The 12,970-nt window shown below is 34.6% G+C and overlaps 1 pseudogene; it reads right to left on the bottom strand.

Annotated features, from left to right (window-relative positions):
- Positions 1 to 8,850: 8,850 nt before the first annotated feature.
- Positions 8,851 to 12,307, bottom strand: LOC120215516 (annotated as a pseudogene).
- Between the last annotated feature and the right edge of the window lie 663 nt (positions 12,308 to 12,970).

Here is a 12,970-nt window from a genome sequence, read left to right as displayed (position 1 = left end):
CAAATTCAGAAAATTATTCATATGTTATAAACAGGATTAAAATCATACAAGTTTCATACTCTGATATAAAACAAGATATAACCTACATGCCCCCTAATCACATGCATCGTACTCCGCAAGCAACGCTGGAGGAACTCCTTTATTGATGTCGATAGATGCACTGGTACAATTCGTTTAACCTGAAATAGTGAGTAAAAGAGTGAGCTTTGGGAAGATCAGCAATACAGAACTACCAAGTGATGCTGAAAGACATGCAAATAAATGGAAAAACATAATTTTTTTTATTGATTTAGCAGTCTACAGGTTTTTGTAATGAGATGAGGTTTCAATGATATTTCATCGAGTAAAAACAAGGAAGTTTTCAAATCATAGGAAACATTCAGAGTTTCAAGTTTTCAAGAGATCGAAATAGGATGTCTGGTGTGTTCCAACCAAAACTAGTGAAGAGATACAATTTTTTTTAAACAATAACAGTTTAAAACATATTTTTAAAACCATAGTAGAACCCTCCAACCGAACACCTTTATTCAGTTCCCCATATCTGCATCCATAAGGTCTTACCCTAAGTACACAACAAATGAGCCACCTTAAGGGAATGCCTTGGGGCCTATGGGCCTGCCCAATGGTCACCTTAGCTCCCTAAGGATTTACCAGCTTGATCAGAGATGAACCTCTATACTCCAGAATCCTACCTATACATTATCCAGTTCAAATCAGATTTAATAGTGAACAGTAATATATGGATCGTGATCTAGTAAAATCTCGTAAGCGTGACAATGAAATAAACCATATAACTACCCTCCACCCGTACACAATATGTAGTGCCATGATTAACCCAAGGGAGTGCCTTGGGGCCTGAGAGCCTACCCATGAAAGTTTCTCAGGGCCTCGGAGCCTACCCAAAGGTCACCTTAGGCCTGTAAGGATTTACCAGCTTGATTAGAGCTGAACCTCCATACTTCAACCTGCCCAGATAATATCCCAATAAAACAGTTCAAGTAATAACCAGTAGATTTCATGATCCGTAAATCAGGAACAATCATATTTTCTAGTGAAAATAGGAAACCAGATAACATATTTAAGATAACCATAGTTCAAAAACCAATAGATTCCATGATCCATAAATAAGGAACTATTATATTTTCCAGTGAAAACAGTAACCAGGGAACATATACCATGTAGCCATAGTTCATAAGCCAGTAAATCAGTAAATCAATGGTTTTAGAAAATCACATTTAAAATAGGTGAAACATTTACATGTAACATAAGGAACGCACTAGAGGATCCAAATATTCTTCAGAGCTACTTGGTAATCAAGAAGGTGTTCATAATCTTGTACATCAGAGTTACTTAAGATTTCAAGTATGACATGAGTGATTCCATTACTCAAACAAACAAGGGTATTTAAAACATTTTGGTTATTAGAGAATTCTCATTAATTTAACTCAATAAGGATAGAGCGGTGATTTGTGGTATTCAAGATTATTTATTGAATTATCAGGATTTCGAGTCCGATTGAACTACATACCTCAATACTACGATACTTGTCAATCATTAGGACCGTGATACTTCACTATTATTCATTTCTTATTACTAACTGCAACAACTGATATGATCAATACCATAACCATCATTGATCAGTACTTGAGGAGATGAATAGTTATTCCGTTGGTATTTATTTTATTTCTACGTTGTAATTGTATCCCAAAATGTCCGACAACTTGGGTTGTGCTCCATAACCTTTAGAGGAAATACATCATTTAGGTTCATTGATGTTCCCATAGTCTAACCAACGACATTCACTTAATCCAAGTCATAAAGATATTTAGGTTATCTTGGTATTCGGGGTTATTTTAGTCATTTTGGGGTCTAGGCACATTAGTTTTTTCAAAACTTGAGAATAATCCATCATTTAAATACTTCAGTGACGTGTCACACTTCCAGTAATCTAATCTTCAAATGATCATTCAAAAACAAGGGGATCACCGTATTAAGAATTTCCAAGTGTAAAAGTTTATTTTTGGGGTTTTTCAAATAGATCAAGAATTTAATCGGTGATTCCAAGGTTCAAGCGAATCAAAAGTTGAGTTCTCAGATCATATCCACTATCATAGCCATCCATAGTCCTTGTTACATTTTAATTGTATTATCGTTATTCCATTCGATTTTGTCAGTAGCATTACTTTCGATAAATTAGGCTTCAAAGTATTCTAATTCCTTTAAAGTTTAGCTTATTTTGGTCATTTGAACATTGGAGGTTATTTTAGTTATTTTGTAGCTCTAGGACATTTCAGTAATTCCTTTCAATCCAAACATGTGCACTTTTTCACCATTAGGGGAAGTCTTGGTCTTTTACAGTACAAGGGCATTTTTGTAATTTTACTCCAAAGGTTATTTTTAGTAATTTCTTATCTAAATATTCTCAATATTTAACCTTTAAATATATTAATCAAAATTTATGGAACTTGATGTCAATTCATTTATTAATGAATAACCGAACTTATAATTATTTTCGATTAATCTTCTAGTTTCTTATGCAAGCCATTTTAGTCTTATACATTTTACTATCTTTTTACCAAAATTTTGTTCGAGTCTAAAAATAATTAATTTTACCCAAAGGACCGATCGTTTCTTCGATGCACATACTAATTATCAACAAGTTTCGGAAAGCATACAAAAGATAGTAAAGTATTACCTTGATCTTCGTGCTCCACTGATCGAACATTTAAACTCCATTTGATCACGCTCGAACTTAAATTCAATGTCACATAATGTCTTGGATAAACATTAAAGGAATTTACATTAGAAACTGAATTTAATCGAAAAACCAAATTGAATCTAAAGATAAAATACCAAAAAATGGCTTATCGAGTGCGAATTTGGCAAAACATACTTCAAAATTTGACTCATTACATTAAAAAACATAAAATATGACTTTTTGAAATTTTTGACTTTTCGGTCAAAGTCAAACGGGTTTACTTGGATGAGTTGACTCAATTCGGCTTGACTCGATCAGGTCAAATAGACCCGGTTTAGACCGGTTTGACTGGATCAGTTCGGTCCAGCTAGACCAGTTCCATAAGCTTCTTGGACCGACGAACGTGTGATGTGTGGCGGCGCATGCGGCGGTGATAGGGATGTTTGCTAGAGGTTGATTTCTCCTTTGTGATCCATTTGCCAAAAACAACCCAAATCAATACCAATAATTAGATAAAATCAAGTAAAAATGAGCAAGGGAGCAATCGGAGTTCATTACCAATGGTGACCAGAGAAAAACACGATGATATGGGACACCACCGACTGGGTCCTAACCGGAAGGGCACGAGGATCTCAACCGTGGTAGTGATGAGGCGAACTAACATCGGAATTGATGCAAAACTAGAAAAAACAGAGGCAGTGGTAGAAGTTTTCCAATGAAGCTTTGAGTTGATATCTACGACGAATGGCAGGGCCAACCAGAACAATGGCGGTTGAGTTTTGCTCCATGTGGGATGATGAGTCGATTGGTGGCGATGATACAATCTATGATCACCTGTAGCAGCCAAAATCAGTGAAGGGACAATCAAGGGTTTTTGGTGAAGCTTCTCGGGGTTCTATACGTCAATCGACAATGGGTTTTCGATGAATAAATAGAGGGGTTATGATTGGGGGACGACACTGGTCGCGAAGATGCTGGCGGTGCATGACACCGTTGGTTGCATGGTGATAGATCGGGGCGGCAGGGAGGGTTTCTAATTTTAGTGATTTGTTTTTTATTCGCCCTTTTACTCAGTTTCAGATTGGGTAAATTCAAGACTGGGTCTCCAAATTTCCTATAACTTTCTAAAACTGACTATAAGTTTCAAAAACTTATAATTTGACCCCTAAATTGGGGTGTGACATTGTGTGTTGTGTTATATGTCGGGAATTAAGGATAAAGGAAAGAAAGTTGATAATGTTGAAAGGAAGGTCGAGATTGAAATCGACCTAAAAAGATCGGACATGACTTCAGTATCACGCCTTAGAAGAGTTGGAGCTGTAAGGGATTTTCCTCTATTCAATAGAAGAAATGCCCCAACGTTTAATGAAGTTACTGCATTAGACGAATCCATTAAAATGTTTAAATAGATTACAAGAGAAATTGAATCGGGTGAGGATCTAGGGGAGATTATTGAATCTATTGTTGACTCTGAGGTTTCTACAAGTGAGCTTAAATAATTGAGGAATATTTAAGTTAAGCATTAAGTTGCTTAAAGACATGTTGATTTGAATTAGGGGAAATAAGTAAGCAGTAAATAAGTTGTTTGCTAAAAGTTTAAAGAAAACTAAGTTATTAGTGAATCAGATGATAATTATGTTATCATTATAAAGGATTTAAAATGAGTTTGAATGAGAGTATACATTAAGTTTTATGGACTTGATAAAGTTACCTTGCGAACGAAAACTTGTGGAATGGATTGTCTACCCCTTCCATGCTACAATGAATTATCGCTTAGATTGTAGTTGATTTTCAAGAACTTGAAAAGTTTCAAGTCCGTAGTGGTAGGAAAAAGAGTAAATTTGTTTATTAGTGTGATTTTAGCATAACTTCTATGAAGTTATTGCTATAAAGTTGTCAAGTCTTCTTACTAAATGATATGGACATTTATACTTTCATAGTTGACATGGAAATGTTTCAACTACTCGAGAATTATTTCAATGGATCTGAAAAAGTTATATGGATTACCTCATAAATAAAATAAGGAATTTTAAAATAGATGTATTCAATTTAACTTGATCTTAAGTGATATGATAGTGGTAAACCATATGGGTCTTGGTGTAAGTGTGAGTAAGACATGTAGTAAATGTTTGATAAAGATTCAAGGGGCTATGTTCTCGGTGAATCTGATGGAATTATCATTTGACGAGTTTAAGATCATATTGGACATGGGTTTGATGTCTCCGTATTATGGTTGGTTTGATTGTCTCAAGAAGAGATTATTTCATAAAGATGCGGAGGATTTGAAAATTATAGTGATTGGTGAAAAAGTAAAATCACCGCTCAATGTGATATCGACGGTGATTATGAAGACAATGATCTCAGAAGGATGTATAGCTTTTCTAGCTAATGTGATAGATACTGAAGTATCTGAAGTAAGATTGTATGATATTCCCACAGTTCGGGAATTTCCATATGTCTTTTCAGATGAATTACTAGGGTTACCTCCTAATCGAGAGGTGGAATTTAAGATTGATGGTTATCAGGGTATTGAGCATGTTTATATGGTTTTGTATCGAATGGTTTTGACAAAGTTAGAAAACAAAAGGTTCAATTACAAGAGTTTCTTGATCAATGTTTCATCAGACCAAGTGTTTCACATTAAGGAGTACATGTGCTATTGGAGGGATTTTTTTATGTTTGATGCAGCTAGAACTAAGTGCCACTAATTAGTCCTAAGTTTCTTGTCTAAAAATATAGCAATAAAAAAGTATATGATTAGATGGAAAAGTCTTGTCGATGTGGAAAATTTATGAATTGAAGTAAGCTGGAAAGTTTGGTCGAGGCAAATAAAATATGCAAAGGCGAACAAATAAAAGTGGTCAAGGCAATAAAAATAAATGTTTGAGTGTAGTATATTCAGAAAAAACCTCACACGATTAGACTTCTAACGGAGAACTTGAGCTGGACTTGCTACGGTGACAACTTATTCTACGTCTATGATAATCATAATGTTATGCTTATGCTACCCGACAGGAATTACCAAAGTGTTTTAGATCTTTTGCTACGACAATACTACTCGGCGTGAACTACAACCCTTAGTTTGTCAAACATTTTTTTTGTCTAAAGAATTTCTCTGCCTTGACATTCTGACCACCACAATGCCTACTTTGACAACCAGCCTCTCTCGAGGGCCTGGCTCCCGTTCCAATGAAGTCCAACTATAGAGGGAACCAAGGACGGTCGAGTGGAGGACAGAGTGAAAGTAAAGTGCTTCAACCACCTACTCCAAGCCTCGGGTATAATCTTCTCTCTTCTCTTTGATTTTCTTTTGAAGAGTTATAATGGGGTATTTATAGTGGGAATTTCTAGGGTTTAGTTCCTTTGGAAATTCCTTAAATACCCTTGATGTCATACCCATTTTATGAATGATATAGCAGCTGGCAGTGGTCTCAATAAATTTAATGAGGGTGTGATTGTACGTGAGGTTGAAGTTGGGCAAGTGATGTCAGCAGTTTTGTTGAGTTACGTTAGACTTGCAAGATATCTCTCACCTAGGCAAGAAAATTTGTTCCTCACTATCGTCTTCTTAGGTTCCACTGGCCCTAGCAAATTGATTTGTCTTGGAAAATGAATTCTTGCTTAGTCTTTTCCTATATCAACGCAACCAACAAACAACCTTCCTCCTCAGCAACATCAGTTAAACTAAATAAAATTTGCCTGGGCAAAACTTATCCACTACATACAAATATGTCCAAAATGCAACTATATGCAACTAAAATGCTATGACAAATGACTTTTAGACAAATAATAACCTAAGTAAAAAGACGTAGAACACATTCTTTTACAGAGTTATCGATTATCGACAATTGAATAAAGTGACAATAAGAATAAGTATCCTCTTCTGAGGATTAATGATTTGTATGGTCAATTGGAAGGTGCAACAGTGTTCTATAAGATTAATCTTCGGTCTGGATACCATCACTTAAATATTAAAGAGGAGGATATTCCTAAGATAGGTTTTGGCACACGATATGGACACTACTAGTTGTGGTGATGCCATTCGGTTTGATTAATGCTCTTGCACCATTTATGGATTTGATTAATCGAGTGTTCCAGCATTATTTGAATCAAATTTTGGTGACTCTTTGAGATAAAAACAATTGTATGCCAAGTTGTCTGAATGAATTATGGTTGATAAAAGTTGTTTTTCTTGGCCATGTTGTTTTGGTAGATGGCATAACAGTATACCCTAAGAAAATTAATGCTATAGTGGATTAGAAAACTCCAATGAATGTCTCAGAAGTTTGGAGTTTCTTAGGACTTGCTGGTTACTATTGAAGGTTCATGAAGAACTTTTTGATGATAGTGTCATTTCTAACCAAGCTTTTAAGGAAAGATGTGCCTTTTGTTTAGGAGGAGAAGTGCTAAGAGAGTTTTGAAACGCTAAAGAAGATTTTAACAGAAAAGAGTTGAATTGAGGTAGAGAAGATGGATAGAGCTAAGATGGATAGAGCTTTTAAAGGATTATGATGTGATCATTGACTATCATCCAGGAAATGCTAATGTGGTGGCTGATGCACTTGCCGAATTTTTTTATAGCTTTCTGAGCTTTGGATGCACATTTATCTTTAAAGGAAGATATTGCTTAATTGTTGAGTAAAGTTAAAGGCGATGCTTTTAGACCGGATAAAAGAGATGCAAGGAAAAGATGAAAAGTGTTTGGTAAAAATTGCACAAGTAGAAAAAAAAGGCGAGACTAAAGACTTTCTAAAGGACCAAAAAGTAATATTTATCCTCATATTAGTTTAAAAAGTTTACTATTTTATGAAGGGACTGAACAAACAAGTCGTACATTGTCTTTGATTAAATCAGAATACATATTACAACTTAGCCATAATATGATATAATATAAGAATTAATAGTAAAACTTAATTCAATATATATTAATTACTAATTTAAGATTATAATTTTAAGTTTTAAAAAATAAAATTTATATGATACTTAATGCCAAAATTAATTGAAGAATTTGAATATAAAAGTAATCTGCAGAGTTCTAAAACAATTCAATGACAGTAGAGTGAAGTGAATAATAATTCTTTCGTCTTTACGCTTTATTTGTCCAGCTCGTTCATATTAAATTGTTGGGACACATTTATTATTATTTTTTTCTTTTGAATTGGAAGATGGATTCAAACTAATGATTTAAATACGATCAGTTCTGAGGTCCTCGCATATCTGTTATAACAAGCGATTAAGAACGCATAGCATAAATTAGAGAGTGATCAAGACCAACATATTCGCAAGCAAGGATGTTCTTAGGCGGCGGGTGGAGGGGATCGCTTCCCTAAAAATTAAATTATAATATACTTAGATTTTTTATGTATTTTTATTGAAATATGTTTTCACGCCTAAAATTTTATAAGTTAAAATTCGTCCTTCTATCGTAAAATCATACGTTCATCCCTCTTCGCAAATTAATCAACCATCACATTATATTTTCGTCGAATCTATATAAACTCTGTAAATTCCAACTTCGAACAGCATAAATTACTTTTATTAATGGGAGATAAATGAAGTCTACATTCAGATTAAGAATTAACTTCACGACTTCTGTACAATTCAATTGCATTTAGAGTCGCATAATTCAATTGTATTTGGAGCAGTTCGAAATCGTGACCCGTTTATTGGTTTGCCATTACTATATCATTTCTGTATTTTTTTTTATCAAGCATTTGTACGTAATCATGTCATTCTGCTCAGAGCATCAACTATTTTTTTTAAAGAAAAATCAAATAACTAATAAGAAAATTGATTTCTTGAAAATTTAATATCACACTTCAAGTAAAAAAAATCCAACACGTATTTTATTTATTTCTTAATTTTTAAAATTTTTAATGAATGATATTAATGTCCTAATAATCAATGTCTGTTTCTAATAATATTTAGCTGATACTTCTTACTAATAGACAAACCCTATATTAAACAGAAAAAGCACGACAACCAAGTCCAAAATCCCTATGTATATAACGTGTTAAACATATAACTATTTAAAACCAAAAACACACGAATATACAACCGAAGCCGAAATACACGTACGCAAATTACCAATCTGTCCGTAAAAAGCAGCTCATTTATCAATTGATAAGCATAAACCGAGGTGCTTATATTACATAACCAATAAACTGCGTTTGTACTGTACATATACGCATATGAATATTCACAGACTTCGCTTATACTTTATATTTGGTAGAAGATGAAAGAAACAACTGTTACTGTTGTATGCAGTCTCCTACTATCTAGTTTATCAACTTCCAAGTTCCAACAATAACTGCCTTTGATATTGAAGTCACCAAGGACAACTGAAACAAAAATAAAATAAAATAAAATAAAATAAAATCTTGTTTACTGTCAGCTCAAAGTCGAAAAAGAAGATGCGAGCCAGTATGGATCACAATTACACCTTCAGGGTGCACCTTATTTGGGTTTAGTATATATCACCTTATGTATGTTTCCTCAGCTTCCTTTGAGCCTGGAACTTACGAAATTTGTCTCTCAAGTCGGCTGACCAAAATCATTAAGTTATTAACATGAAAAATAAACCATGCAGACCAGAGACGATAGTGGTCATGCTACAATTATAGTTCACTACACAGTGCTTCAGATATACCCAATGATCTTAAGATCTTGCCCTTGGCGTGATTGTACTACAGCCACAAAATAAAATGTACTTCACCATGGATCCAAAAAAAAAAATATGGAGTCACACTTTGAATAAAAGACAAAGGCTATGCATTGCCCCCTATATAGACAGCAAATCATCAAATAATCTCAGGTAGCACGGATAATATCAGTGAGACGAGCAACCTAAAACCTCTAGGTCAGGGATTCATGGATGATATGAGTGAGGGAGAAGAGTACCAGCATCCTTGTAGCGTTCCTGATTGATAGCCTCATTTAAGTTGCAGACCATATTAAATTCCTCTGTATCGAGACAATGCTGACCACTTGGCCTGAAATCATAAATCAAAGCATGTCGCATTCCAGATTCTCACGTAATCAAAACAAGAATATCCTGCAAGTGTTAACATGTCCAATTCTAAGGAAGAGCAAAAATTATCTCCAAAGTGGTTTCAAAACTAACCGGTCCTGTTCAGTGAATAATAACCCATCTGAAGCTGGAGACAGCATTGATGGCTTTCCTGATTCAATCACTCGCATCCCATCACTGTATGCCAAGTACTTATTCACTTGTATAGTAACCTGCACAGCACATCAGGTAGGCTTCCGGCATCATTTTGTCAGAAAAACTTTCAAATTTTGGTAGGAATTAAATCAGCTCAGCAAGTGAAACAGAAAATATGTATATGAAAATTTATAATTAGACCATATCTTAATTTAATCACAGAGAATGTAAAAACAAAAACTGGTATGAAACTTTATACTGAAACAAAAGCTCACAAAACCAATCTAGTTTAGGTGGTCTAAACACCAAAAAGAAATACAGAACCAATGTAAGGTCATAACAAAAGCATAGAGCCATAGAAAGCCACAAAATGCCTCTATTGAAGGATACAGCATTTCTGCCATCGTATCAATCAACAATAAGTCAATTTTCCAGCATGTCCTTAAACTGCATTTTTTTCCATTTTGATGATGTGACGCTAAGATTGTGGTGTGTTAACTTTTAGTTCTTGAATTTAAAAAACCCAAGTCGATCCCTAAACTTTTTTTAATATGCGCTTGTCCTTGAACTAGGACTTTTGGTCATTTTGATAACATGACACTCAAAATTGTGCCAAATCATCAAAATTAATAAAAATCAGTTGTCAAGTTCAGGACCAAGTTGGTAAAAGTTATCAAGGTCTTCAACAAAAAGTTGTGTTATCTCAAAAAAAAAAATCAGACTAGAGATACATAAAGGGTACCTTGCATCTCACAGCAATGTTGATGGCATCAGAAGGCCTAAGGTCAAAAATGACAGACTCTGACTCATCACCCACCTGTTAGAACATGCAGATAGTCAATGAAGACAACTCTACATGAATATTTACATCCCAGAGTTACAATCAGACAAATGCACTAAAAGGGGAAAGGATGAAAGAGACGAAATTTCATGCTGAAGAAGGCATATACCTTTGTGAGGTACAACTGAGAAAAGTAGGGCCTCATTCACTCTTTTAGTAACTCTGACAAGCTTTACCTGATAATAACAAGATAGAACATACCAATTCAGACCCACGTCTCAAAGGATTAAAGACATGTTGAAATGATGGAGATGGAAGAAGAAAAGGAATCATACTTGGTAGCCCATCTTGTCAATCATCCTTCACTACTTGATACATAGTAGGTCTAGCCTGGAGCCAATGGCAAAATCATACACCAAATTCAATATATCGAAAATGGCAAAAAAAGGAAAGAAAAACCCTGACTCAATGAAACAGAGAAAATAACATACAATTTGGGCATTGCGCACTGCTGCCATTAGCAACACACTTGGCATCTCCACTGCAACAAAAACCACAATTCAAAATGAACCGAAAATTATAAATAGTCAAATTCATGGAGCTGTAAGATCACATACAAACAATGATTGGGAGAAAGAAGAGCAGTCCATCTTCCATCTTCAGAACCATGGCAGGGTGCGGTGCATAATCCTGTAAATGCCTGCCTTGAGGATTGTTATGGACGCATCTTAAATGCCTGCCGTCCCTCATTTTGACCATAATCCATCAGCTCCACTCCTCACCTCAACTATATCAAATAATAATTGTCCACATATTAACAAATCTATATAAATAGATTCCACCTTATATACAATTAAAAGGCAACAACAAAAAAGAATTATGAACAATCAATAATGAAGCAGTCACTGGTTTAGCATCCACATACGAGCTTCCAGCACACTGGATTCAACGTAATCTTCATCATTTTCATTGAAATTCTCGGCCGTGCTTCCATTCCCATCTGAAGAGGAGCTGAAAGTGCACTGCACCATGGTCCTGCACTTGCGTAATTTGAGTTGGCGAAATAAAGCACGCGATTTTATTCTTTCCATCAATTATCCCTCTACGTCCCCATATCACTTCTATGCAATCTAGCTCTCGGGAAAAGACCATTTTCCAGCCGCGTATTAACCTCAAATTGCTTGCTCCGAACTGCAGGGCAAATCACCGGTCCTTGCAACGAAACCATCCTTCCTCTTTCACAACCTACACCACGATAAAGACAAATAAATTACATATAGTGTAATATCCTCAGAAGAAAATATTAAAACGGAAATTTGCAGTTTATCTTTTGTTATTTTTTTTCCAATTGAACACCCAATTTAGAAACTTAAAAAAATATGCTTCTTATATTAAACACGATGAATGATCCTATAATTTAAAAACAAGAAAAAATCATTAAAATTAAAGAATCAATTAAAGTAAAAGTCGACAGATAAAAGATCCACACCAGAATCAAGGTTTCTGAAACGGCACAACATACAGATCAAGAATCAAGAATCAAGAATCGAAGATCGGTTTTGATACGCGATCGCGTCAAGCTTGTCGAGAATCAATAAAATTATAAAAATTTGAAATTTTTGTAAAGATCTAAATTAGAAAATTAAACGAAGAAGCAAAGAAAAAAAGAAGGATTTAAGGAAATGAGGGGAGAGTAAGCAAATAACATACAAGGTGAGGTATCAGATAAAGAATTAGATATGGCGGAGCCCAAAAGATAAGAAATTCTTTCTTTTAAGAGTTTTTTTTTTTCGGGATAATTATAAAATGCATGTCTCTCCCTGGACCCTACCGCATTGAATCTTAGTCAATATAATCATCATTGAAACTCTTTGTAATTTACGCTTCTATCCCTGCTTGCTCATTAGATAACTTTTAGGTTAAACTACATAAATGACCACCCAATTATGGGCTTAGTATCGAAATAATCATTATTTTCAAATTTGCATCAATGTTACCGTTGAATTATTTAAATGATTTCAATATAATCACCTTTCGTGAACATTGAACGGGAGTATTTACGTGGTAGTTAACAAACTTGGTATAACTAGGAAGCGGGTCATTGTAAAGTTATTCATATGTTGGTACCTGCTTTGTTTCCTTCCTATTTGGTCACTACTTGTATATGATTTGTTTCATTGGATTTCCATTTAATGTAATTTGATCATGATTCTATTTTTAATTTGTCTAATGTCTTACGTCGTAATCGTCCCTCGGGTGGGCCTAGAATCAGGTTCTGACTTGAAATGATGTGTGTAGAGCCATCACCGATCAAAAAGTAGGTTGA

The sequence above is a fragment of the Hibiscus syriacus genome, unplaced genomic scaffold (assembly GCF_006381635.1).
Source record: "Hibiscus syriacus cultivar Baekdansim isolate YM2019G1 unplaced genomic scaffold, ASM638163v2 tig00110122_pilon, whole genome shotgun sequence".
NCBI lineage: Eukaryota > Viridiplantae > Streptophyta > Magnoliopsida > Malvales > Malvaceae > Hibiscus > Hibiscus syriacus.
This window is presented reverse-complemented; position numbering and strand designations above follow the sequence as displayed.